Source organism: Mesocricetus auratus, unplaced genomic scaffold, assembly GCF_017639785.1.
Source record: "Mesocricetus auratus isolate SY011 unplaced genomic scaffold, BCM_Maur_2.0 Super-Scaffold_100707, whole genome shotgun sequence".
Taxonomy (NCBI): domain Eukaryota; kingdom Metazoa; phylum Chordata; class Mammalia; order Rodentia; family Cricetidae; genus Mesocricetus; species Mesocricetus auratus.
The window spans coordinates 3,775,202-3,802,895 of NW_024429269.1; the positions used below are offsets into that span (position 1 = coordinate 3,775,202).

The 27,694-nt window shown below is 46.4% G+C and overlaps 1 long non-coding RNA gene across 7 annotated transcripts; it reads right to left on the reverse strand.

Moving 5' to 3' along the window:
- Positions 1-941: 941 nt before the first annotated feature.
- On the reverse strand, positions 942-21,024 carry LOC106021558. 7 transcript variants are annotated; one of them, XR_001196797.3, is made up of 4 exons: positions 5,903-6,683; positions 4,934-5,053; positions 4,533-4,621; positions 942-4,211 (listed from the first exon to the last, which is right to left on the reverse strand). It is a non-coding gene; the product is annotated as an uncharacterized LOC106021558 (long non-coding RNA). The 7 variants fall into 7 exon arrangements; XR_005875106.1 differs by lacking the exon at positions 942-4,211 and adding an exon at positions 20,875-21,024 and having other exon boundaries at positions 4,374-4,621; positions 5,903-6,102; XR_005875104.1 differs by lacking the exon at positions 942-4,211 and adding an exon at positions 20,875-21,023 and having other exon boundaries at positions 4,374-4,621; positions 5,903-6,105.
- Between the last annotated feature and the right edge of the window lie 6,670 nt (positions 21,025-27,694).

The following is a 27,694-nucleotide window of genomic DNA, read 5'->3' on the forward strand; positions in this document are numbered from 1 at the left end:
TCCTCTGCTGGACCCTGTAACCACCCTTAGGGTATACCCTCAGTGTGGGCTGGCTCAGAGAGAAATTCGGGGGTGGGATGGAGGTGAGTTGAAGCTGGAAAAATGTGAGGGCTCAGGGACTGTCTCTGCAGTTGGTTGATCTGAGTAGAATTTAGAATTTCGGCTTGAGGTGCATCTTGGAGCTGGAATGAAATAAACCCACTTCTGCATGAACCTCAGATCCATTCAGTGTTTAAAACAAACACATCGGGAACAAATCTCCCATATCCCAAATCTGCATGATTGGGAAGCGGCTCACAGAAAACCTGGGAGCTCAAAAAAGATGAAACCAGTGCTGGTTCAAGTCTATGTGTCCATGTCCCCGGAGCACAAGAGAAGGAAGCAAATGTGCTCTTAGAGAAAAGTCTGATGGCCTGGGCTGCAGCAACCGGCCTGCACTTGGCTACCACAGAACAGCATATTGTCGGCTTGCAAAGCAGGCCACCTTGAAAACTCGGCACAGAGCCTCAAAATGTAGTCATCTCACCTCCCCGTCCCAGTCTGGCAATTCTGCCGTATGTTTAAGCGGCAAACAGTTTTGATTTGAACTTAAAACGACCCTAGGCTCAGTGAAATCTCCTAGTGACCCTAGAATTTATTTGGGCTATGACCATGGCAGGCAGGCCCTCTTTAAGACAAAAGAGACAGTGGAAAGATGAACCCAGCTGGAGACAGTTACTGATGCTTTCTCTCTGATCTGGAACCTTCCTGCTGCCCCGTTTCCATGTAAATTTGGTATTTCAAAATCTCTAGGCACAAAGACTGCTTCCAACACATTTCATCTTCAAGTCTCTTCTTTTTTGTACCATGTTTGCTTGTTCGATGCAATTAAATATTAAAAACTTGAATCAATTTGGCTAGGACTTGGCAAAAATACCCGATGAAAGAATTATAGATGGGTCTTGGAAGAAAAAAAACTTTATTAGGTACCATAATTCTCAGTATTGCTGTTAATATCCTCATCGATGTGAATCAGCCCGCCAAGCCTCAAATACACACACAGCACCAGCACACACTACAGTCTGCCCATGTTGACTCATAGGCTCAAAAACCACCCACGAAGTAGCTGAGGGATTGGAGGCTCCATCTGTCCCAGGCAGGATTTCTGCAGCTGCCCCCAGGCAGCACTCTAAGGTTGGAATGGGGGTGGGTATTATGTAAGTTCAATAGTGGGAGAGAAAATTTCCTTATAGAGGTGGTGTGGATGGGTGCACTTTCTTTGGTGGCCAAGTGCCTTCCAAGTTAGCTATAGATATGGTTGTGTGAGGAAATCTACGGCTTAATATGTGTGCATGGAGATACACTAGCTTCAGGCATGTCCCTCCCTACATATTAATTATCTGATGAAAGTTTCTTGTGTACCCACCGCCCCCCCCCCACAGGGAAGAAATTTATAGAATTTATCACGACATCTGTTAAAGAATCAATTCTTTTCCATTGAGACAGATCTGGGCTGTCTCTGGCAGGGGAGAGAAACATTAATCATTAGTCTTTCGATATATTCCTAATCTATTCCGAGTACATGGTCCCTTAAGAAACACAAAAACTTGTATACCACGGGGACTAAGACCATAGTGAGTATGAACAAACCCAAGGGACTAGGAAAGTGTATTCAGTCATCAAACTATGTCAGCCTTATCCTACTGTTAGATCCTGAATTTCTCCCTTCATTTTAGTTGTACATAATATGCAATTAGAAGGCTCAAATAGACCGGGGAGATGAGCTTGAGAATTCAAGAGATGCCTTGAGAAAAGCAGAGAGCTTCCAGTTGTCTGCATAATTACTGATGGGCATAAAAGGACAGGAAACAGAGGAAGGCGGCAGCTCAGGCTGACCTTGGCTCTGATTCTTCATTTGGTGAAAACAAAAGGGGGCTTGCAATTATACCTGGGCTGGGAAGGTCATTAGAATCCCACGTGCAAACCCCTTCTGTGAAGGGCAACTGGTGGACACAGACTCACACTGATTTGCACAGACTGGCCAGCCCAGAACACTCCCACACACGAATACATTCTGGAACAAGAGTTTCTGCCAGCAATAAAATTAAAATGCACCCTTCCCAGCACAGATCCTATGTAGCAGATCCCAGGCAGGCCTTACGGAAGGTGTCTGCGGTTGGAGCTCTCAGAGAAAAAGCGTATTGAGTTTCTACCTAAAAGGACCTTAACTTGGGGAAGCATCTGGAGGTTATATAAGATGAAGTGAAGGACGAGGGGACATTTGAAGGAATCACGGGGGAAGCAATTATTGGGCAGAGGATTGCTAATGGGGACATTTGAGGTACAGGGGGTTGGGCCATCAGCAGCTTAGGCAATTGCTTGAAGGCTAAATAACATCTTATCGGGCATAGAGGGTGGAGGCGATGGGTACACCCCAGAATGGTACAGTACACTGGATGCTCTCCTCTAACACATTCATAAAGGGTGGGAGTGTCCCAGAACAGAATCAGTTCTCATTTCAAGGAAGGTAGATTTTGAAGGCAATGACTACAATGCCTCTTAGGACAGCCATGGCTAAGGTTTTCCCTTTCTTCCTGGCAGCCCAACTTGCTCTACAGGACTCAGTCAGCAAAATCCCTGCAGTCCCCTGCGGCTTTCCTCCTGCAAGAGTGAGCAGGCTGTGGCTCATTTCTGCAGAGCTGAGAAGGTTCTGGGAAAGCCTATAACCTCAGTCCAGCTAGCTCTAACGCTCCCTTCTGGGACGAAATCTGGCAGTTAAGATGAGATAATCACAAAGACGGACACATAGTAGATACTCAAGAAATAATAAATACTCATGAGTTAACTAGGACAGAGAGGTACTGATCCATGATGGCCTCGAATACTAACTTACTAGACTAGAGGAGGCAGAGGCTTTGGAGAAAAGAGTCCTCCATTAACTTCAATGGATGCTCCTTTAGACCCTGATTACAGTGCCAGGAATCAGATTAAACTCCTAAACATCCTTTATGGGCTTGGCCTTGCAAAGGCAGGCCTCTGGCATGGCAGCAGGGGGAAGGGCTACAGCCTGCTTCCTGGGTGGGAAGGCCAGCTCTTGGCCCCCTTTCCTCCCCTCTGCTGCTGGGACCTGCCCCTCCTCCATTTTCTCCACCTGGAAATTAATGAGTTTAGGTCGGTCACCAGGCCACCGTCCATCTACTGCAGGCTGGCGGTGAACACTGAGCTGGAGATGGGACTGGGTCGGGGGTCTCTAGGACCAGCTGCTGTTTGGGGGCTGATCTGGGAAGCAGGTGCTTCAGGATGAGGGAGGCTTAACCCTTTCTGCTCCTGGACAGCCTGCTTCAAAACAGACTTTGCTCAGACCCCCACCTGTACGCATGCTGTTTTTCCTTCTGTCCCGGTTTTAGGAGCAACGGAACAGCCCTCCCTTTGGGCATACTGTGCCTCTCCTGCAGCTCTGGATCTCTGCCTGAAACTTCAGTCACAGCCCTGAGAAGGCTGGAGGCTGTCCTTGGAGCCGAGAGCTAGCTGTCAGCTTTGATGGAGTCTGAGCGTTGTTCATGAGCAAATTTGCTGGTCGCCTTCATCCCAAGATCTGCTTGAGCTTGTCAAATGCCCACAGCTCTCCACCAAAGTGTGACAAACAGCGTCCCCCAAAGACTAGACGACCAAACCCAAGCAGAACACAATGTAGCTGCAGTCCAGGCTCTGGGGCAGCCTGCCAGTCCCATGGGTACCAGATTATTAGTATTTGTTTAAGGGCAAATTGAAAGCCCAGGACAAAAACAGATAGGAAGGAAGGTGTCGACCTTGTACTATGGGCACGGTCCCAGATGCTAACGCACACTCTTCACTCTCCAACAGCTCCCAGACCATCGCCCACTCCCACCACTACCCGCGTGCATAGATTCGTGTTTCTGTCACAGAATGGGTTGTTTCTTTCCTAGATTCTGTTTGCATCTACACAAGCCCCTCTTTGTCGGTAGCCGCACACATCCCCACCCTAAAAGCTGCGGTGCAAGGCATTCAGCAGCCCGCTGCCCCTCCTGTGGCGCCTGCAGCTGCAGCACTGAGATCTGCCCAGGGCGTTGGGCTGGGTCGATCCTTCCGTGGCGGGCCCTCGAGGACCCAAGGTGCTCAGACAGCCCCATTCTTGGCATTCACCGCGTGCCTTAATTGTATGGACATTTAAATCAAGGTCCGCTGTGAACACGGAGAGAGAGGCCTTTCTCCTGAGGAAGGAAGGAAAGAAGGAAGGAAGGAAAGAAGGGAGGGAGGGAGGGAGTGAGCGAGGGAGGGAGGGAGGGAGGAAGGAAGGAGGACGGGAGAGAGGAAGGGAGGGGGAACGAAAGATAGGAGGAAGGGAGGGGGTACGGAAGGGAGGGAGGGAGGGAGGAAAGGTGAAAGAAAGGGAGGGGATGGGAGAAGATGGAATGAGAAAACGAGGAATGAGAAAGAAAAAGCTGGCGGCGCGTGTGCGTGCGCACTGACAGCGGGGAGGGTGTGTGTGGGGGGGGAACGCGATGAGCTAAGGACCACCGCATCCTTCCTACCGCAGCTCCCCCAGTCAGACAATGAGATAACAGCCACGTCCTCCGAAGGCTCTTTGTTCTCCCGCATCCTTTCGTTTCCAAGCTTTTTCCTGCAAAGGGGAGGGGGTGGAGGGTTCGGGGTGTGGGTGTAAGTGGGAGACGGAGGGGTGCCTCCCTCGTGTTAATTACCCCGACTCCCTCACCCCTCTCAGCGCGCCTCGCCTCCCCTGCAGCTCCAGACAATGAAAAAACATCAACCCCACCTCGCCCCACCGCAGTGAGTCCTTCCCACCCAGTTCGCTCTCAGCTTCGCCTAGGAAACTGAGGGGGGCCAGGGGGAGGGAGACGATGGCGAGGAAAGGGATGGGAAGCAGGGGCCCAACAACCGCTGCCTGAGCAGGGCGTGCGGCCGCCGCCTTTACCTCGCGTGTAGAGTCCTGGTTGCTGCCTGGCCGGGAGTGCCGTAGGGCTGAGCTGCGGCGGCCCCTCACCAGGATCTGTGGGAATCAGCCTTCCGGAACTCTCCTGCTGCGGTCCTCTCGCTTAGTTCCCAAGTGGTGGAGAGGAAAAAGAAAAAAGAAAAAAAATAATAAATAAATAAGAGCGAGGCCCATCTGGCCCCTCATCAGCCTTGTCAAGTCTTGCATACGCTAAAATGCTAATGACCTAGATAGTTCATGCAAAATGCAGCAGGGAGGGAGCGAGGGGGGAGTGAAGGGAGAACGAGGGAGGGAGGAGTGAAGGGAGAGGGAGGGGGAGACGGAGGGAGGAGGGAGACTGGGAAGGGGGAGGGGAGAGAGAGAGAGAAACAGCACCCCTACACACTCCCCACCCCACCCCACCCCTGTCAACCGGCTTTTCAGGGGTAAAGGGTGGGCGTTGATTTAAAAGGTCACTCCTATATAATGTAGCTGGATGGGGTGGGGGAGAGATCCCCAAACCCATGGGGACAATAAAACATTATTTTAAGCCCCCACCCTCTCTGCCCTCCACCACCCTGTTTACATGCAAGTCCAGTCACCTTATGCTTGTACATGCCAATTTCTCAAGACTGTTTTCAACAGACATTCACGTTATCATGCACTACACAACTCACCCAGGCCACCAGAGTGGGGAAGATGCCTCCTTAACCCACAGCCCTCCTTTACCTGGCCAACCCTACCTCCTACTACTGACTTAGTCTTTCAGGCAGTTTCCCACTCCTTGCTTCTTCCCCATTCCCCCTTTTAACATCTCAAAAACAAACAAACAAAAAGCGAGATAGAGGGGCATGTAGGACAAGTTGGACCCAACTGGATCGGATCTGCATTCAGCTTCCCACCCACAGTCTTTACCTAGCGGTGACCCTCTTAAAGCATGCTACAAAGATCAATAAAATCGAGTCCGAATACCCTCAGAGGTCCGCAGGCCCTGCGGGGTGCCCTTGGGCTGCGTTGGTCTCTCCAATCGAGGAGTCAGAGTCCCGAGCGTCCCTTGTCACCGAGCCCAAGACGCTTTGTCCCGGAGTCCGCACAAGATCCGCATCTTTTCTCCTTTAAAAGATACTGGTTGCAGTCCGCAGTGCTTCAGCCAGTCCAAACCAAAGGCAGATCTACTGGAATAAAAAAGAATGGGGATAATATATACACATGCAGATGAATGCGGGAGAGTTGCGGAGGCTAAAGACTGCTCGACCAGCAGGGAGCGGCCTCACTGGCCAAGTCCCAATCGTTTCCTTGTCTGGGGGAAAGGAAGACCTTCGAGCAGGCGCTGGTGGTCGCGCCACCTGGCCGGAGGAAAAGCTAATGATAAAACCAGGCATCGTGGAAATGATCCTGAAGAGAATTAAAAAGCAAAAGCAAAAACAAAACAAACAAACAAACAAACAAAAACCCCCAAACCAGAATCCTCCTGTTGTGAACCAGAGCCTGCGTGCAGAAGAGACTGCACTGCTGTTGTTGGCCGCGGCTAGGGGGAAGGATGCTAGCGCAGGAGGCGAAGGTTGCAGAGGCTGCACCCTCAGATGAATAATAATAACGCGCTGAGAAGTTGCAGTGCAGCTTGGAAATCCAGCCCTGCGCGTGAACTCGCGTCGAGTGCGGATTGCAGGGGATGGGAGAGAAGGGGGAGGAGAGAGGGGGAGGGGGTGAAGGGATAGAGAGGAAGGCAGAGAGAGGGACGCAGAGAATTTAGAGCCTTTTCTTTTAGCCTCACCAAGCTCTGATCTCCTTCACTGTTCTCGCTGGGTGAGGCCGTGGTCCTTTTAAAAATTATTATTCCCTTAACGGATTATTCAGCTAAGAGAAGCCACATCTGCTGACGGTTCCGAAAACAAGAGGATTAGGAGTCAGTCCACAGAGCCCGGCCCGCAGCCCCCCACCCCCTCTGCACCAGCACACGTCACTCTCACTGCCCCCGGGCACCTCCCTCTCCTCGGTGCTCCGGAGGGCTGTGCCAAAGAAAATGCGGATTTGGGGAAAGTGAGAAGTGGGGGTGCTTGCAAGAGCGGGAAAGCCAAGGCCGGAGGTGGCAAATTGCACCCCCACACTTACACGCGCTTCCGTTTATCCGTTTAGATCCCGGGAGAAGGGGGCGCGTTCGCCGCGCCCACACTCGCCTTATCCGCAGTGGTCGGAGCCCTCCAATCCCCTGAAGCCGCCCTGGCTGCCCCACGCCCTGCTAAAGTCCTCTGGGCGGACTCTGGGGTTCAATCCTACACCTGCCTGCATCGTTCCATGTGCTCTTGTTCCCTTCTTCGCCCCCTCGGTGCTGCACCGCGTCTAGCCCACTCGCTGTTTCTTGCGCTTCGGCCAAAGGCTTGGGGGGGGGGCGGCCGGGGACACCTACGCGCCTTCCGCTTGTCAGCCCGAATTGCCCGGTTCCCGCCAGCTGCGGCGCGGACCAGGCGGGTGAGGATGGAGCTGGGTGCTGCTGCGGTTGCGGTTGCTGTCACTGCGGAGAGCGCGCGGCTTTGGGGCGGTGCGGCGACCCGAGCGCCAGTGCAGCCTCCTCCTCACCCCGCCCTAGGCTGGCGTCTGGGCAGGACGGTGATGGGGGTGGGAAGACGAATGGCGGAGGGGGGATGGAGGACCGTAGTCTCTTGTCGTCCCCCCCCCCGCTCCCCCACCTCCGCAGTCAAGGTGAAAGTGAAGGAGAGCGGCGCGCGTGCTCGCGCCTCTAGTTGCGTGCGCGCGCCCCTCCCCTGCCCGCGCCCTCCCGCCCGCCCTCGCCCGCCCGGGCCAGATGGACGGCCGAGATTACAGAGGCACCAAAGTGCGTCTACACGTCCGGCCACCCGTCCTGAGGACGTGGAGAGCCACTTCGGGGAGGCGCCTTTTGTTGTAGTTGTGTGGCTGTGTTACTGTTTTTCCAAGAGCACTGAGTTAGCTGTGGCCTTAAAGAAGGACCCAGAATGAATTGTCCCCATAAGAGCAAACCAAAAAGACCTTCCCCCACCCCGAGCCCCCGCGCCTGCGATGAGAAATCTGTCTTCCCAAAGGGCCTCTGCGGCAGCCGCGAGGCAGCCCGGACCCGCACACGCTGGTCCATCTGCTTTCCCTACGACTGCTTTTCTTTGATGCCTTAAAAGAAAATAAAAAAAACAAGAACGAAGTGTTTCTTGGGCTATGTTGAATTCAGGACACCTAGACATGGGTAGAAGAAGCTCCGGCAGCTAAAGACAAGCTAAATGTGGTAGCTGCCAATGGCCAGTGCAAAGGGTTGTGGCCAAGGCACCTCCCTAGCCAGGATGGATCTACAGGGCTGTCCCCTTCAACTCAAGGCCATTTCTGCTTCTGTCAATTGTTAGGTGTTGGCCCCAACAGAAGAATGGCTGCCATAAGACCTCGCCTACTTGCTTTTGCTTCAACAATGTGCCGCTAGAGGCTTAGGAAGTAAGCAGTTTTTTTTTAATTTCTAGAATTGAGAATCTTGGGAGGGGTTTATGAGAATTAAAAAGCATCCTTGTGACAGATTTTAAATTAAAAAAAAATGTAGCTGGTTGGCAAAGGCCACCACTAGGCTATCTTTCTGGAAACACCTACCACACTGATAACAGTCTCGACCAAATTGCAATTCTCTGGTGGACAAGATCTATTACTGGTAACTTGGCCATACTTTCCACCATTTTTGATAAAGGTTTTTAGATTTAGGATTATTATATGTTCTGTCTATCTTTGGCGGACAATTTCGAACCCCTGCACCAGGAAAGAATGGGGTTGTGACTTGAGGTCCAGTCGGTTTTGAATGAAGACCAACGGGACATGGAGACTGCTGTCCTTTGCTAGATTGTCAGAAAGGCCTGGTTTTGTCTAGCTTGAGGACTGTTTCAATGCAGTTCTCCTGCGCCGTTGCGGCATTGCGGGATGCTGGTTCTCTCATCTTGCCGCGTGGGGCGCGCGCGCACGCGCGCGCGGCTGGGGTGGGGTAGAGTGGGGTGGGGGAGCCGAGAGGTGGTTTTGTAACAGGCTCTGCAGGCCCGAGTGGGAACGCCTTAAATGATGAGCCCAGGGTTAAAAAAGAAAGGGAGGAGGGGGGACGGGGGAGATACGGCAGCTGATGCTGAATTAATAGTTAGAGCATACCCCTGGGACTTTCTCCAACCAGGGGGTCAGGAGTCCTTGCCCCTCCCCCAGTCACAGATTTCATATCTGTTTTTAACCAGTCTGAACGGATGTTGGGCCATTTGTAATGGCTTCTTAAAACCTAAACCCCTGGGCTTAAGGGCTGTCTATGTGCTTGATCAAACTCACCCCAAATACTAACACGTTAAGAAATTACATTGTAACCCCCCCGCCCCCAAATCGGATTGACTGGGCTGTTTGGGGCCCATATGGCTGGACAGCTGTACAGCTCCACTGAAAAGACACCATTGCCCCTCGGATGGGATAAAGCAGGGCTTCCCCAGAGAGCTCAGACATGACCTAAGTATTAGCGTAGCCCGGGGTGAAGACTGAGTTCAATCTTTCTCTCTTCTTGAGGTTAAAATAAAGACAACAGAAATCAAAAGAGGAGCACTTTTGAATTCATTGTGAATGGCATGCCTCCTGCTGGTCCCACCAAAGGAAGGAAGGAAGGAAGACAGAGAGGTGCCCTTCAGCTTAGCACATGCATGAGCATGGGTAAACGGAAGGGACAGGAGACTGGAAAGAAATATATGATTTGCCAAGCCGTGGCATGTGTCAGTGACATTTGTGGTTCCCTATTCAGAGAAGCAGGGTTCTGACCTCAGCTGATGCCCCACTGTTAACCATGAAGAACAACCATCCGAGTGCGATTTCCACGGTGAGAAGCTGTGCTGACAGAGAGAGAGGGGGAGGGAAGAGAGAGAGAGAGAGAGAGAGAGAGAGAGAGAGAGAGAGAGAGAGAGAGAGAGAGAGAGGGAGGGAGGGAGAGGGAGAGAGAGGGAGAGAGAGGGAGAGAGAGGGAGAGAGAGAGAGAGAGAGAGAGAGAGGGAGAGAGAGGGAGAGAGAGGGAATTATGAAATGCAGCCGGGTTTAATTTTTAATATGATGGCGGAGCCTCTAGCGCATTCTTTGCTTGTTTGCATTCAGGAGGAGCCCTTTATCCTGTGGCAGAAATCAAAATAACATTCTGCAGTACTTTTAAATGGCTTTTAAAAAAAGATGTCCTGAAATAGAATATTCTATCACTTACCAGTTTTGGAATACAAAACTCCATCCCTAGTGAAATATTCAGACAAATAAGAAGCCAAGTTTGTTCTTACTTATCTATCTGATACCCCTTGTTTTCTTGAGGCCTTTCCAATAATGTTGGGGGGCGGTGGGGGGGTTATAAACTCATCATCTAAAGTCATTCAACATTGTTTTGGAAGATCATTTCTACAGTGAAACTCCCTTGTCTGCAAGCTTTATATCAGTTTCAGCAGATTCGGAAGTACAAGTTCACATCTTTGAAAATAGCTGCAGATACTTCTGCAGCTACCTCTCTTTCCAAAAACAAAACAGGAAAAAACAAATTTAGACAGAATTTAGATGGGTATTTGGACAGAATAGCTAACTATAGAACCCAAGAGCTGGTTGACTTCTTTGATTAATATAAAAGAAGAAACAAGGCCCAGAGAGATGGAAAAATTCCTTCTGAACCCATGAGGTGGATTTGTAGTAGAACAAAACCCCGTCTCTTCATTTTTTTTTGGTTACATATTTTCTCCTATATCATGTTGTACTTTAAATTTTTTCTTATGATTTTTTGTCAAATAAGCTTAGGGTAACAATAGTCTAAAGCAATGTATGCTATTTTCAAAGTAACTGGAAATGAAGATTTTGAAGGCTTTCCAATGTATAGAAATGATAAAAATTTTGAGGACCTGGAATTACTAATTATTCTGAATTGATAGTTGCACATTGTGAATAATATTGAAGTACTACAGGCTGTCCCATAAATAGACACAGATATGATATGGCAATTAAAATAAATAAATAAATAAAAACCTCTACTAAAAACTAAAAGAAATAGCCTGTTTGTTTAGTGTTTTACTTAGACTGAATTTCAACATTCATCTGTTTCTACTTACATTTCTCTAGTTTTAGTGGTATTTTGGGACAGGTTTAGAAAAATACACAGAGCCAGCTTCTGTGTGTTGTGGGACAAGAGCCTGGGGAAAGTGTCAGGGACTTTGACCTAGTGAGCTAAGTCTATAACATGTCCAGGAAGTAATCATATTAAAGCTGGCACAAGAAGTTTGGGGAAGGACTCATATGCCTGAGATCCTGGAAAAAGCGTTCTTCCACACTCATTCAGAAGGAGGAGTAAGGCCCTTGACAATGGTCTTTGGTACAAGTTTAGTTTATCGCGTGGCAGTTACCAGTCAATTAATTTTGTTTCTGCTTTATTCGATGAATTATTCATAGTGTGTAAACCCCCTAATTTTTAAAGAAAGCCACAAGAAAAACAAACCACGGTTTGTTGGAGGACACTTGTTCTCCTGTCTTCTTCTGCAACATGGGAAGGTGATTTGCAAAGTCCCTGTCCACACCCAGAGTGTAGGATTTTAAAAGAGGAATCCATAGATTCTGGAGGCTGAAAGGTAGTATCTCTTTTTTAAAAATCTGTCTGGCAAATCCTGTTAAGGTTTTAAAAAGCAGAACAAGGAAAACTTAAAGCCTTTGTGTGTTTAAATGTAATTCACTTGATGGTATAGCCCTCTTTGTTTCTGATGACTCTGTGGGTCAGGTAATGGTTCCTACAGCAGGTGAGAGTATCTCTCTATTCCCCTTAGAATGTTCCAGTCCAGTGTCACTGGGCCTTCTGTGCCTTCTAAGCAGATTGAGGAGAGCCTACAGCGGATTTAAAAGCCATCCCATCGTCCCACTGCTCCATACTGACCTAGATTGCAGGATGAAGGCTAAGGATTCATTTGCAATGCTTATGGTGGGCAGCTACTGCGGGCTTCCCCTTCCCCTCTCTCCCAAAGAAACCCTGTTCCCCTTATCATCTGATAGGACCACAAATAAATATTTTTGTTCGATTGCTACATAGGACATGAGGCTATTTCCTAATGAATTATCTGCCTCAGGAGAGGGACTATAACTCACCAGTGCTTCTGGCAATTTTTAACATGTGTCAGATTGTGTTTGCGTTGGAGAAAATTTTTTTTGTAAGCAATCTCATGTTTTTCTTTTTGTCTTTGTGCAGAGTTATAAAATTCAACATACTTTTGCTGTGTTTAGGAGCCTAACAGGAACATGAAATCGTTCATATGCATAAAAGGGGAGACAGGGTGGAGGGAATCTCATGATCGTATTCATGTGCCAGATATTGTTTTAATAGGAACCGGACAAGCCTTTCACTGAATCTCATTTAGAGGCAGCCACCATGCACGATAAATTATAAAATCAGTGCATTATCCATGAAAAAAAATGGCTCTGACTGATAATGAGGGACCAATTGGTATGTTCATTAAATATACAGATTTGAAGCAGAATTAGTAGAAATGACGGGAATGGAAATCTTGTCAATCATAAGCGAGACGGCTGACAAGTTTGAAAGAAAAAAAGTCTGCCTCAGATGTGATTCATATCTTGTAGGTTTGTGTCTGAGGATGATTTAAATAAATTTGGACATTAGGTAGTGACAAGAAGAAAATGAAAAATAACATTCAATTGGGCAAAAAGGACTTCTAGGCCCCTGGGACTCAGAGAGAGAGAGAGAGAGAGAGAGAGAGAGAGAGAGAGAGAGAGAGAGAGAGAGAGAGAGAGAGAGAGAGAGAGAGAGAGAGAGAGAGAGAGATTAAACAAGGAACAGGGAACAGAGGAGGAGGAGGGGGTCATTTGGAAGATAGGTTGATAGGTTGTTTGTAATGAATGAATAGATGAAATCTAGAATATTTATTTCCCAGTAGCCAGCACTCAGGACACACTTAACTATTGTTCATAAAATAAAATCAGTGTCCCCTCTGTGTTTGGCAGCTTCAAACAGATCATCTGCATATATAACATTACCGGGAGGCCAAAGGATTGTTGAGAAAAGTACAGGGTAGGGAAGGTGGTGGGCTTGCTCACAATCTTGAATTGCAAAACGCAGTGAATGGGCATTTCCAAATACTACATAAAACAAAGGGGGGCATGCATAGCAACTCCCAGGCAGGCACAGTGCTATTTGGGGGCTTTTTCTCACATGATTGACAGCCTCACAGCCATGAGAACCCCATTTTATAAAGGAGTGCTTTAAATGACTTTGGGGTACAAGTCTGCCAGCCCCAATGATTCTGCTTTTTCCATTGTAACATCATTGTACAAGCCTTCTAGAACAAGCATGAATGCCATTATGTAATTCAAAGCTGGTATTAAACACACACACACACACACACACACACACACACACACACACACAGCAAAACAAAGCAAAACCGAAAACAAAACATTTATCCTACTGCATGCAAGCACGGTGAGGCCACAGCAGATGAGAAATGTTACTTAAGACCATTTTCCTCTGTTAAACTGTGTCGTACACTATGCAAATAGTATTGCAGAGGTAGATTGTTACCAATCCTTTGATGTTAGCTATGCTTCAGAGACGATACTCAGGGCAATCAACATAAACCACATATATTGTATCCTAAATAATAAAAACACTGGTGTGCATCATTCTGTCATCTCCCCTACGACCCAGAAAGCAGAACCCAATGATCTATAGTGACAATAACGCTGTGCATTTAAACAGCGTCTAAAGGGCAGTGACAGTGTTTCACCACCTGGGGTGGGGAAGGGGAGGGGTTTCAGAGAATTTAGCAATCCTTTGGAGGGTAGAGTTCCCCTGGGGGAAATTCTGGGGGTGGCAGGCTGTCAATCAAGGTATATACTTTCTTCTGGGTGAACTCTTGTGGCAGGCTACCCTAAAATAGGCCTGGTAAAGCAAAATCTCCCGTTTGGCAGACACATCCCTTGTGTTTTGGTGCCTGGTCAGATACACAAGCTTATGATACCATACAGCAAGTAAGATGCCATTTACTACGCACGATATCTTACAATACATACAATAGCAATACAAAATGAAAGGACAGATTGCTTTTTTAAAAAAAGGGTGGGGGAATAAATAAAAAAGTGGTGTGTGTGTGTGTGTGTGTGTGTGTGTGTGCATGCGCGCACGCCGCATGCTCAGGGGTGGTGTGTGGGGGCGTGGAGGGAGGCTGCACAAGTCTGACAGTTTGATCCCAGAACCCATGGTAGAAAGAGAGAAGCGACTCCTGAGAGTTGTCCTCTGATCTTCACGTGTGCACTGTGGCACTCCTCACCCCGCGTCTCTCTCACACACACAACTAATAAAAAAAACAGGGATTTTTGTTTTTATGTGATTTGTGCTCTGTTGTTTGGTGCTGGAGACTGAACTTAGGTCCCCACGCTAAGCATACACTATCACTGGGCTCCACTCTCAAGCCCAGAATTAAGATTTAAATTATTCACTGCCCCGGATGAGAGCTGTGGCAGTTAATTAAATTCTTTGCCACAATAAAGTAGCAGTCCAGTCACAATCTTGCCAAGATCCTTCCCTGTCTAATAAAGAAGCCTGCATACTTTCATGCAGCCCGGTGGTGTGAGACTTCTGTACAGGGAGGTGGGAGCCTGGGTTCAAGTTCTAGGTTTGGTTGTGATCTTGGGTCACTCATTTTCCCTTTCAGAGGCCTAGTCCCTCCCTCACAGGTAAATAGAGGCTAGCGGTTCACCAACTTTCACCTTCCATTCTCCTGGCACTCTGACCTTTTCGTTTTCTCCTCTGTTGCCCCTCTGCGAGGCCCACTCCTGATTCCTCAGCAAAACTGCTTGCCTTTCAAGGTCTCAGCTCAGAACTGGCAACCTTCTGTTCTCTTCAAGGAACTGTTAGAGGCCTCAGTATCAGTGAACAACGCGGGAACTCCACGACAGTGATGATGCTGGGAGGAGAGAGGGGATGCAGAGATGGAAAGGTGCTGTCTTGGTCTGGCCCTTGTCTTCTTCCCCCATGGCTGGTGACCCTATAGGACAGGCGCAGTTCCATCTGGTTTCCTATGTGAAGCTGGGGATGATGGCTGGACCACGTAGTTTACTGAGTAATGACCAGTCAGTGCGTCATCACCTTCCTGTGTTTCCTGAAAATGGAATAGATGGCTCAGTGGATAGAGTCGGCTCTTGAGGCTTTCAGAAACCTTGCAGATCTGGACTTTGGAGAGGATGAGAGTGCCTCCTCATGTTGTGCATGATCTCCAACTGTTATGCGCATGGTGTTCAGGGGCTAGCGAGAGCTTTGCCGCTGTGAGGTGATGAGATCCAGGCACGGATGACCTAAGTACCTTCTTCCATATAGTTGTTTGTTACATGACTGGAAACCAAACTTGAGAGTGCTGCCTGGCTGTGGGAAGCCCGAGAAGAGGTTTGCTGTGGCGGGCCAGGGGGAAGGTGTTGGATGCTCTTTTCATAATTTTTATTTTATTATTTGGTGTGTATGCATATTTTGCCTGCATGTATGTAAGTGTACCTTGTGCATGCAATGCCCTCCAGATCAGAAAAGAACACTGAATCCCCCGGAACTGGAGTTACAGATGGTGGTGAGGTACTATGTGGGTGCTAGGTTCTCTGCAAGAGTAGCCAATTCTCTTAACCACTGAGTCATCTCTCTAGTACCCCCTTTTAAATTTATTTCATTATATATTGGGAGTTCTTGCTCACTTTCTATTTTATTAATCCACAGTCTAGCTTTGTTAGAACCTCAAACTTTTTAAAAAATATTTTTAAAAGTTTTTTTTAAGTTTATTTATTATGTATGCAGTGTTCTGGCATGTAGATGGTTGTGAGCCACCATGTGGGAACTGGGAATTGAACTCAGGACGTCTGGAAGCACAACCAGTGCTCTTAACCCCTGAGCTATCTCTCCAGCCCCCAGAACCTCAAACTTTTAGAGGTCCCTTTTAGGGGGAATAATACTTACACTTTTGTGGTAGAGTTGTCAATATAAAATGACAAAATATAAAATATGTTGTAGCAATGCTCAATAAATGCTAGCTGAAGGAGAACATTTATATCTAGGAAGGAAAAAAAAAAAAAAGAAGGAAGGACCCAAAGAAGGGGAATATGGTTCAGTGGCAAAACATCTGACTACCGTGCCTGATGACCCGGGTTTGGTGCCACAGAAGGAAAAAAGGAAGACTGGAGAAGGAAGCTGCTGGCAAACAACACCAGGGTATCGTTGGCTTTGTCTTGTGGTTTCCCAATATTTTGGGCAAAGGAGGATAACTGTAGCAACATCTTCAGGGATCTAAGGCATTCTTTGTTGTGGGGACTCAAGCTTCAAATCTAGGTCTGTTTTCAAGGAAATACCACTGTGCATAACTCACTGCAAGCACAATAGGTTAGTATGACAAGTACAAGGGCAGAAACTAAAGATGCTGGCTGTGGTTGTGGATTTTGGGGGGATGTCCGTGAGAGACAAGATGTCATTCAGAGCTCACCCAATGTGATCGAGTGACACAGAGAGAGGGAGAGGCCTTGTTTTTAACAGGCTGCAAGGGGTGTGCGACGAGCATGCTCATGAAGGTCCTTCAATGGGGAAGCCAGGAAGTAGCCTGGAAAAGAATCCCTAAAGCCTACCGGCAGGCTTGGCAAACTTTAAGAGTGTTCTTTCTGGGAGGCAGAGTCAGGCAGATCTCTGTGAGTTTGAGGTCAGCCTGGTCTACAAAGTAAGTTCCAGGACAGCCAGGCTGTTGCACAAAGAAACTTTGTCTCAAAACAAAACAAACAAACAAACAGTGTTCTTTTTGTTGTATCATATTGCAGAGCTCAGAGGAGATGGATCTAGCTAGAGCTGTAATAAAATCTACCTATGTGTTATTTTTTTAAGAAACATAGGGCTGGAGAGATGGCTCAGTGGTAAAGAGCACTGCCATCTCTTCCAGAAGACCTGGGTTCAATTCTCAGCACCCACATGACAGCTCACAACTGTCTGTGACTCCAGGGGATCTGACATCTTACCCAAGCACACAAAATAAAGTTAAATAAATTATTTAAAAAAATAAAATGCAAAGGGTAAGAGAACAATGGCAGCTAAATTTCCTTGCTTGTTTGTTTGTTTTGTTTTTGTTTTTTTGAGACAGGTTTTCTCTGTATTGTTTTGGAGGCTGTCTGTCCAGCCCGGCCTCGAACTCACAGAGATCTGCCTCCCGAGTGCTGGGATTAAAGGCATGCGCCACCACTGCCCACCTCGATTGTTTGTTTTTTTGAGACAGGGTTTTCTGTACAGTTCTGGCTGTCACCGAACTCAATTTGTAGACGAAGCTGGCCTCTAACTCACAGAGATCCACCTACCTCTGTCTCTCTCCACCCCAAGTGCTGGGATTTAAGAAATGCAAGGAGCTAAATTTTAAGTAAACAAAAACTGGTGATTACTATTAATGTCAGAATAAAGCAGCCTGGAAGACTAAAAGTATTGATGAAGATGGGTTACATATCCTGACTAATAGAGGGAGAGCAACTGAGTGGGACAATAATTCTAAACTTGTATGCTCCTAGAAACTGAGCTCCAAAAAATAAAAGCAAAAAACAAACAAACAAACAAGCAAAAAACCCAAAAAAACAACCAACCAACCAACCAAACAAACAAAAAACAGATGAACAAACCCCCCATCACAAACACCAAAGAAACAACATCAACAAAAAGAAGTACTATAGGGGGAAAGCACAACAAAAAAACAGTAATACAATACAGAGATTTTGAATTTCCTTTTCTTGGTCATTGATTTAAAAACCAATAACTCAGAAAGGCTGTGCAATCTTGGAACAATGTAACAATGCGATAACCTCATTTTAAGGGCTGGGGATGTAGCTGAGTTGTATAGTGTTTGTCTAACAAGCATGAGATCCCTGATTCAATATCCAGCACCCCATATGCTGGGTGTGGTGGTGCATATCTATAATTCCATCACTGGGAAAGTAAGAGGCAAGATCTATTTAATGTCATCCTTGGCTACATGCAAGTTTGAAGTCAGACTGGACTACATGAGACCCTGTATCTGTCTGTCTGTCTGTCTGTCTGCCTGCCTGCCTGTCTCTCAAACACACACACACACACACACACACACACACACACACACATCTTACTTTAACACACAGGTTTAGAAACCCTCTTATTTATTATTAGAAAAATTCCATACCTGGGATCTTTCCTATAAAACCTTGATCATGAGCCAGGCATTGGTGGCACATGCCTTTAATCCCAGCACTCTGGAGGCAGAGGCAGGCGGATCTCTGTGAGTTCTAGGCCAGCCTGGTCTACAGAGCAAGTTCCATGACAGTCTCCAAAACAATACAGAGAAACCCTGTCTCGAAAAACCAAAACCAAACCAAATAAAATCAAAATAACCTTGATCATGTTCTAGCTAAAAAAAAAAAGTCTCAAGATACAATGTTATACACATCTAGTCATTTGACAACAGATGATTTAGTCAGACTTAGCAGTTCTGTTTCTGAGTCCTATTTGTTTGTAGCTATAGATGAGTCATGGTGCTTACTTTTGGCCTCCCTCCCTCCCTCCCTCCCTCCCTCTCTCCCTCCCTCCCTCCCTCCCTCCCGTCTATCTAGGTGGCTTTTGCTCTCTCTCTTTTTCTCTTCCTCCCTTTCATCTCTTCTCCTCCCCCTCCCCTTGTTCCCTCTTTCCTTTCTTTGTGACAAATCTCATGTAGCCCAGACTGGCCTCAATATATAGCCAAGGGTGACCTTAGACTTCTGAGTTTCTCACCTCTGCCTCTTGAGTGCTGAGATTTTAGACATGTGCCTCCATGCCTAGTTTTATATGGTCCTGGGGACTGAACCCAGGGCTTCCTGAGTATGAGACAAATATTCTACCAACTGAATTCTATCGCTGATCCTACTTTTTTCCTTTTATTGTGGTAAAAAATATGTGTAACATGAATTTAACATTTTATTTTGTTTTATTGTAAGACAGGGTCTCATTCTGTAGTCCAGGCTGGCCTGGACCTCGCTGTTTAGCCCAGGCTGGCACTGAACTTGTGCCAGCCTTCTTATCACAGTCTCCTGCATGAGCCACCATACCCTGCACCATTTAAAATTGTAGCATTAAATACGTTCCCAAATGTCATCCAACTACCACCTCTATCCATTTCCAGAAGTTTTCATCATCCTAAACAGGAACTCTGTCCCCATTATTTTTCAGCCATGCCATTTTGGATAAGTTGCCAGTTTCTTCATCGGTAAGTCTGGCTAATCATATTATCTACTGAATAGGATTGTTGTTGGGGTTAAATGACATCATGCATGAAAGCTGCTTAGCACTGTGCCTGGCACTGTGGCTTATTGAGTACACACACTTAGTGCTACCGTAGAAAAGAGCAAGAGAGAATGCAGACCTCTTAATGTGGGGACAGCTTATGTGTTAGGAAGCAATGACTGAAGACGCTTGGGGGCATGGAGGGGGCTTGTCGGCAAATAGCATCTCCTCCAGGTTTGGAGATCCGCCCTTCCAGCATCAACAGTGCATCTGCCATGCCCCAGGAACATGAGATATGCTTGACTAAGGAGAAAGGAGTGAATGCAATTTCAATGCTCAGAGGGAGGAGAAAAATCACTTCATCTTAGTAGTCAGTTTATCAATGAGAAAAGATGGAGACACCAGGAAGGAAAGTAACTTATCTAGCTCCCACAACTATTGACTGGTTGATAGACGCAGTTAAGTTTCTGAAATATATTTCATCATGTTAACTTGAAACAACCCAGAAAAATATGAGACAGACTGGAGGACCCTCTCCTCCCACCCCTCATGGCATCTGTGGTGCCTAATTCAGAGTCAAAGTTTTGAGTGTTCTTCTGTTTGCACGTTTGAGCCATAATGCAGGAGATAATAGCTTTTTATTAAGGAGAGAATAATTTCCTCCATTTTAGAGGCAAAGATCATCATACTGATCGAGGGAATCATAGAAAATATCTTTAAAAAACCCTATGATTCTTAAGGATAGGAATTTGGAAAAGGCTTAAACAGATCACACATTTAACCTTCGGCAGCCTCAGTCTTCCTGACTTGTCAGGTTTGGATAATAGGATACTAAGGCCTCGGGATGCTGTGCTGAGCCTTGAGGTTGCGAATGTGAGCACTGGGGTTGTTGAGGGTATCTCAGTCAGCATGTGAGAAATCCATGGCATAACCATAAGATAAATAAAATGGAAACCGGAGGGTGACTTGCATCCTGCCTGGTATATGGTTGGTGTTTGGCAAACATGCAATCTGTGGACTGCGTGAGGGGAAGTTGTGGACACGGCAAGCTCTTGAGCCCCAGCTATGGTTCACTTGCTGGGAAGATTCCCAGGTACTGGAAGTATTTTGTGTTGTGACCCACAGAATAACCTCAAGGAAGGAGGTGGCCGTGAGGGCTGGGCAATTTACGGCCAACACTGGCTGTTGTTTTGCTGTTGCCCCCTAAGTTGCAGTTAGTCTGAAATAGTTTCTGTATTCATTGCAAACAGGGAGATGTGTCCCAGTGACATTCACATTGTGGCTTCAGTCTTCAGTTTCGTGCCCAGGATGATGAGTCACTTGGCCCAAGGACAGCTCTCATATCCCCATATAGAATATAAGAATCTTGTGCTGGGGATCAGGACGCTAGGTTCTAGATCAGTCCCTTAGTAACTCTGGAATCTTAGGGTTTCGTCTCTCTGAACCTCAGAACACGACTGCTCCGACTCTCTTGCTCAAAAAAAACACTGTGTCCTATTTATTTTCTGCATTCACAGATACATATGTATTTCTGTGCCATGAAAATGTAAGTGCCCATCACACACGCGCACGCGCGCACACACACACACACACACACACACACACACACACACACACACACACACACAGAATTTTACTCGGTTGATGCCCCAGAAAATAGCATATTACTCACCACCTTCAGAGTGACATAGCCCAGCAGCTTCTGGACTACATTCTCACCCTCCTTGTAACTTGGTGCTTCTGTCGCCAAAGAGGTAGAAATGGTGCAATCTGATTCTCACCCCCTGGAGCCTGTGCTGTGACTGCTACTGCTGCTGCTGCTGCAGCCGCCCCTGCGTTTTTCTAACCAGGGATGCAGCATCCGCACAGAAACGCTGAGCACAGCACATTTCTGAGCTGGGGGAGGCAGGCTGGATCACTGCGGAGTGAAATAGGTTTCCATTCTTCCAATGATTAGTTCTCCCCATTATGTAGTAGTAGTAGTAGTAGTGTGTGTGTGAGACACACGCACACACACACACACACACACACACACGGTGGGGGTACATTTATTTTTAAACACTGCAACCTACAAAGCCATGGATTTGAAATCCCTTAGCTTTTGCCAGAATCAAACCCCCTTTGTGTAGTCATAATTAAGCTGGGATTGGAGGCTTGCTTCCCATTTCAGACCTACTCACAAAGGTGATATGTGTGTTTGTTGGTGCAGATGGTGACAGCATCTTTAGAATGTCCTATGGCTGATGCCTGGCTTTTTAAATCAGGGGTGATGTTTCTGCTCTTAGGATGCAGGCAACATCTTTTAGCTTGATGGGGTAAGTGCTGCTTTGGGGTGGGCTTTCCTGACATAACTTTCTGGGAATAGAAGGGAGGCAGAGCTCCTGACTCAGTGGTCATCAGTCTTGAATTTGCCTTTTAGTTTCCAGATAGTGTCCTGAATTGCTCACTCAAGTTTTATAACTGGCTGGTCCTCATTGCTCTTTTTATCCTGTAGCTTATGGTCTTTTGGGCATCTTTGCCTTCCTGAGTATCCATTTCCTTTCCTAAAAAACAGTACCACAGGGTGATCACGAAGGTTCATTTATGGGGTTTATGACAATAGCTTGTCTTCCTCCAACGTGTGTGTGTGTGTGTGTGTGTGTGTGTGTGTGAGTGTGTGTGTGTGTGTCTGTGTGTGGTGTGTGTGTCTGTGTCTGTGTGTGTCTGTGTGTGGTGTGTGTGTGTGTGTGGTGTGTGTGTGTGTGTGTAGGCCTGAAATTGTTCTCAGGTGTCTTCCTCGATTGCTCTCTACTTTATCTATCGAGGCAGGATCTCTCCCTGAAGCCGGAGCATGCCAGTTCCAGCTAGTCTAACCAGGGATCTTGTCCCAGGGAGGCCCTGTGCCTGTGCTGCAGTTACAAGAGGCTGCCACTCCTGTCCAGCTCTTAGTGTGTCTGGGGATCCAAACTGTGTTTCTCACATTTGTATGGCAAACACCTAATTCACCAAGCCATCTTCACAGCCCTGCTGCTTGTCTTTTTGCCTAGGTTCTCCATCAGTAGAAATCTGAGTGTGTATCCCCAATGTACATGCATTTATATAAATTATATAATGCACTTAGATTATTAGCTAATATCTCAAGTCATAGTAAACAGTCAAGGGGCTGGGGAGATGGCTTAGTGGTATGAGTACTTGTCCTTTCAGAGGATTCAGGTTCAACTCCCAACACCACATGGTTCACATAATCCATAACTGCAGTTCCAGGAGATCACACACCTTCTTCTAACTGCCAGGGCACCAGGCACACACATGGTTCACACACATGCAGGAAAAACATTCATACACCTTAAATAAACCTAAAAATAATTTAAAATCATACAGTTAAAGCAAATTTTTTGTGTGTTTATTTGTGTGTCCATGTGTTCAGGTGTGTGAGCAATGTGTGTGCATGTGTTTGTGGAGGTCAGAGTACAATTTTGGCTGTCATTCTGGTTTTTTTTTTTTTTTGGTTTTTCGAGACAGGGTTTCTCTGTGGCTTTGGAGGCTGTCCTGAAACTCGCTTGGTAGTCCAGGCTGGTCTCGAACTCACAGAGATCCGCCTGCCTCTGCCTCCCGAGTGCTGGGATTAAAGGCGCACGCCACCAACGCCCGGCTTGGCTGTCATTCTTTAGGGCCAACCATATTAGTTTTTGAGACAGGGTCTCTCACTGGCCTGGAACTCACTGATTGGGGTAAGCTGGCTGGACAATGAACCCCAAAGATCCTCCTGTCTCTATTTTCTCAAGCATTAGGATTGCAAGCCTGTGCTATACAAGGCTTTGCAGTTTTTCTACAACACATAAATATGCATATAATTAAAAATAAAATAAGAAACTTTTAAAAAAAGAATCATGGGCATGTGTCTGAATATGATCAAATAAAATCCAGAATCTTGTGTAATTATCGACACTAGAAAGAATGATTCAGTTTCATGAGTGCTCACAAGAATAACAAATAGGTTATCTCTAGTTTATTACTGGAGCCCAGGGCTGGGTAGGTGGATCACATGACTTGACTAACTGCAGTGAGAATGCTGCATAACTGTTAGAAACATCTTGAACATGGTGATAACTCCTCATTCTATGGCTTGAAGACCCCAGAGGAAGAGCCTTCAACAGGCTGGGTGATGTGTGCTCTTTGAGTCTCACCTACATGATAATCTTCCTGAAGGCAAGCTTACTCCAGAATCACCTCTTTCAAAACTGGCTCAACAAGACCCACCCAGGTGATGCTCTGGATAGGGGTCTTTCTCAATTGCTCTGGGAGGAACTGAGGAAATGGTCAGAGGTGATCAGGAATGGTCCCTCTGTTCAAGAGAAAGCCACAGGTTATCACTGGGAAGAATACAAAACACTTCTGCATTGAGCTGACTTGTAGAGAGCCAGAGTTATCCGAATAGATCTGGCATTTAGAACCGAATACCCAGAGTTCCATTCTTTTGTGACGGTGAGGAATAGGCTGACTTTGGGAGGGACGGAACAGTCACAAATGGGGACTCAAAGTCTATATGGGATGGTGCATGCCTGTCATCCTAGCACTGGGGAGGCTGAGGTAGAAGGACATGAGTTTGAGGTCAGTCTATAATATGTATGGAATTCCTGGATAGCCTGAATGACACAGAGAGATGCCCTCTTAACAAAAGAAACCCAGTTAAGACACAGATAAACAAACAAACAAAAACAAAGCAAAACACGGACACAGGACATGTTTCCTAAGATGATTCTCTGCTGCTCACCCCATATGACACACACACAGAGGAGTGGGCCAATATATCACTGTCCTCTGCAGAATTTTCTGGGTCCAGAAAAAATTTAGAACCAGAGGTAAGACCTAGTTGAAAGGTGGATGACTCCCTGAATGATCAGGGGGCAAAGGCTGTGGCCCCTCCCATCCCAAACCTGGACCACTAAGGGGGATGCCGTGGTGGGTTGCTGATGTTTCCTTCTGTTCCAAAGGGTCCATCCTTCTAGCTTCTGGTGCGTGGCTGCTGTGGCCCAGCCTCTGAATTCTTTAGGAATTGCTCTTGTCTAAATAGAGATGCCTCACATGAAGCTCCACCCCACATCAAATGATGTCGCTGCTAGGCAAAAAAGCTGGGCATCTCTAAATGGATGCTAGAATCCCTTATGGCTAAAACATTTTCTCTTCTTCCCCCCTCCATAGTAAATAGCCCCCAACCCCAGAAAAATCTATTTATATAGCCCTTTACATAGTTTCTTTACAGATTAAGTTCATGATCTTCTTGCCTCAGCCTCCCAAGAGCTAGAATTACAGCAGTGTATAAAGGCAGCTTATTTATAGGCTTCCACTGTGACTATGGCAGTCCCTCTGCCCAGATGTTGCTCCAAATGTACTCACCTACAACCTTCCAGTGTGCAAGTCCCCATCAGGATGCATTCCAGAGAACCCAACGCACGTCATATTCATATTGAACTTACATGAATGGAAATGAAAAAAAAACAAACCAAACCTTTTCATTATTTAAGCTTCATGGTGCTTAGCTGTTACAGTAGCTTCACTATTCTCTCCATTCAGCTGTTATTATTTCTGTGTGTGTATATGTGGGTGCACGTATGTGTACTCTCTCTCTCTCTCTATATATATATATATACATATATATATGTATATATATGCGGAGGCATAGGACAACCTCAGCTTTTGTTCCTCGAGCGCTGTTCACTGTTGGTTTTGATTTTGCAATGAAGTCTCTCGTTGACCTGGAATTAATCTAGTAGGCAAGGATGACTGGCCAGTGTTACGTAACAGCTTCCTGTGAGACTGAAATATTCCATTCTGCAGTGAAGATCCTGAAGCAGTAAGATAAACAACTCAAAATAGCTTCAGGAAGTTCCTGAAAGGGACCAGGTTCACTGGGCCCCGCCCTCTCAGAGTAAGCAATGGAACGGGTGATAGTCATTCTCAGGCAAGCCCAGCTGTAAAGAAGACTCTGGGCGGAAACTAGATGAGCTGCCTGGAAGAGGTTTAGACCAGAGTCATTTAGAAAGGACACTCCTCAACATGTTGAGCTACCTGTAGACTGAGCAGTGTGCCCCAGGTTCCTAGTTTTGTGAACTGCAACCCCTGTTGGGGTAGGTTTTGGAGATGAACTGTCTTTGTGTCATTTCTGTTCCTGTAAGGAACCCCTTACCCATACTTCTGTAAATAACCCAATAAAACTCACTGGTTCACCAAGTTGGACTTTGGTGGCACCTATACTTTGGTCTATCATGAGTTCCTTATCTGGGGTGAGTAGATGTGTGTGTTTTGTTTTCCCAAGAAAAGTCCTTTTACACTACATTCTGTGAGCCCCAGGAACCCCATTGTCTTTGGCTTGCCAGATCTTGGATTACAATTGTGTGCCATGATCCCCACCCATCTAAAACATTTCTATTTATGTCAAATTTTATTTTATGTCAATCAGGGCCTGCATGTGTGAAAGTGTGCCACTTGTGTGCAGGGCCTACAGGGGTCAGAAGAGGGCATGGATCCTTTGGAACTAGGGTTACAGAGGGTTGTGAACTGCCATGTAGGTGCTGGGAACTGAACCTGGGTCTTCTGATAGAGCAGCTGTGCCCTTAACCACTGAGTCATCTCTTTAAGCCCTCTTTAAAAACGAAACAAGCAAACAAACAACAATTACATAAAACATGGATTCTGGCAACTGACTTTAGGTCCTCCCATTTGCAAGACAAGTGACAAAAAACCTTTGTACTGCTTCTCCTAGGCCTCTCTCTTCAATTATTGACAGTAAGGAACATGCTGACCTGAGAATCAGGTGACCTGAATCCCAGTTCTGCTTCTTCAAGGGACTCATTTACTGACTGAACTTCATTTCTCTTGACTATTCTTTCATCTGTAAAATGAAGATTTTACAGACTTGAAAAGTTCTCATCCAACTCATCAATCTATTATGATCCTTGTTCTGATATGCTTCCTATTCATGAAGATAGTGGCATCTGGAAATGTATATGTTGAAAATTTCCACCCAAGTGAAAGATTTGGGATGTGACCCTCCATTGTGACCTCCTCCTTGCTTCTTCTGATCCTGTTTCTCTTTCCTTCTGTCCACGCCACCTGTCCTCTATTTCTCCTTGATGCAGTTCATCCGCCAGCCAGAGAGCAGATCCAGAAAGCCTCAGTGTTCTTTGAGCTCAGCTGCGTCTGTATGCTTCCAGCTGAAATCCCATCTGGAACCAATGTGCTGGGCCAACTCCTCCTGTGAAAGCCATCTTTCCCTTTGTACTCTCAGCCCTGAACCCCAGGGGTGGCTTGGACAGAGTTGCTCCCCGAGGTCAAACTTGATATATTTTTTTTCTCCCCTAAGGCAGATCTCTTTTGGAATCCAAATGTCCTGCATACCTGTCTCCAGGGATACGATCGTGAGCTTGGCATTGGTTGCCTGCCAAGAGGACCCAGCCTGCCCTCACAACTCTTACATCCTACTGTAGACCTTGCAGCTAGACAGTCAGAAAATGCATCATTTAACTGTGATTTGCATTGGTAGATTGCACTTTTATGTCTCTTCAATATATCTGCAAAGTAACTAAGATTTATATACTTATTGTTCTTATTATAAGGAAAGTGAAGCTAAATGTGATTATTCTAAGAACACACTGTATTTGTTTCTTCTTTTCTCCCTGTACTACAGTATTTGGTAGAAACAACTTCCAATCATGGAAAAAGGGTTTTTTTTTGGCTTATAGTTTAAGGTGATATACTCCATCATGGCAGGGCTACCATGGTGGCTAGGACCAGTTCTTGTCTTGGTGCAGTGATTCTCAACCTTCCTAATGCTGTGACCCTTTAATACAGTTCCTCATGCTGTGTTGACCCCCAACCATAAAATTATTTCAGTGCCACTCCATGACTGTAATTTGGCTACTGTTATGAATCATAATGTAACTATCTGATATGTGACCCCAAAGGGGTTGCAACCCATAGGTTGAGAAACACTGTCTTGGTGGCTCAGGAAGTAGAGAGCCAGACCAGACCCAGAAATGACTCCCTACTACAAGGCTTGCCCCCCCCCCATCGACTTCTGATACCTAGACCACAGTCTTAAAGATCCTACCCTACAAAGGTCTACCGCCTGGGAGAATCAAGAGTTCAAATGCATGAACCTTTGGGAGCCATTTCCCATGCAGATGACAATGACACAAAATAGAGTCAGAGTAGTACTTGGAACATTGTCTTCTAACCTAAAAACCTCTGATGTTGGCTGGAGGCTGCAGTTTATGGACCCTCTACACGCTCTGTGGGTTGAGCTGCAGAACCTCAAAACAAAAGCAAAAAATGCACAGAAATTATCCGAACTTTTACACTTCCTTTTTGTTAGCCTGACAATACTTTCAAGATCCACTCCTAGGTCCTTGAGAGAGTCTCCAGGCTCTCGGGGAATCTAGCTGAAGTCTTGACATGTAGATGGTTTATAGATGGGATAGTTTCAGACTAGGAGCTATGGGTTTTCTATATTT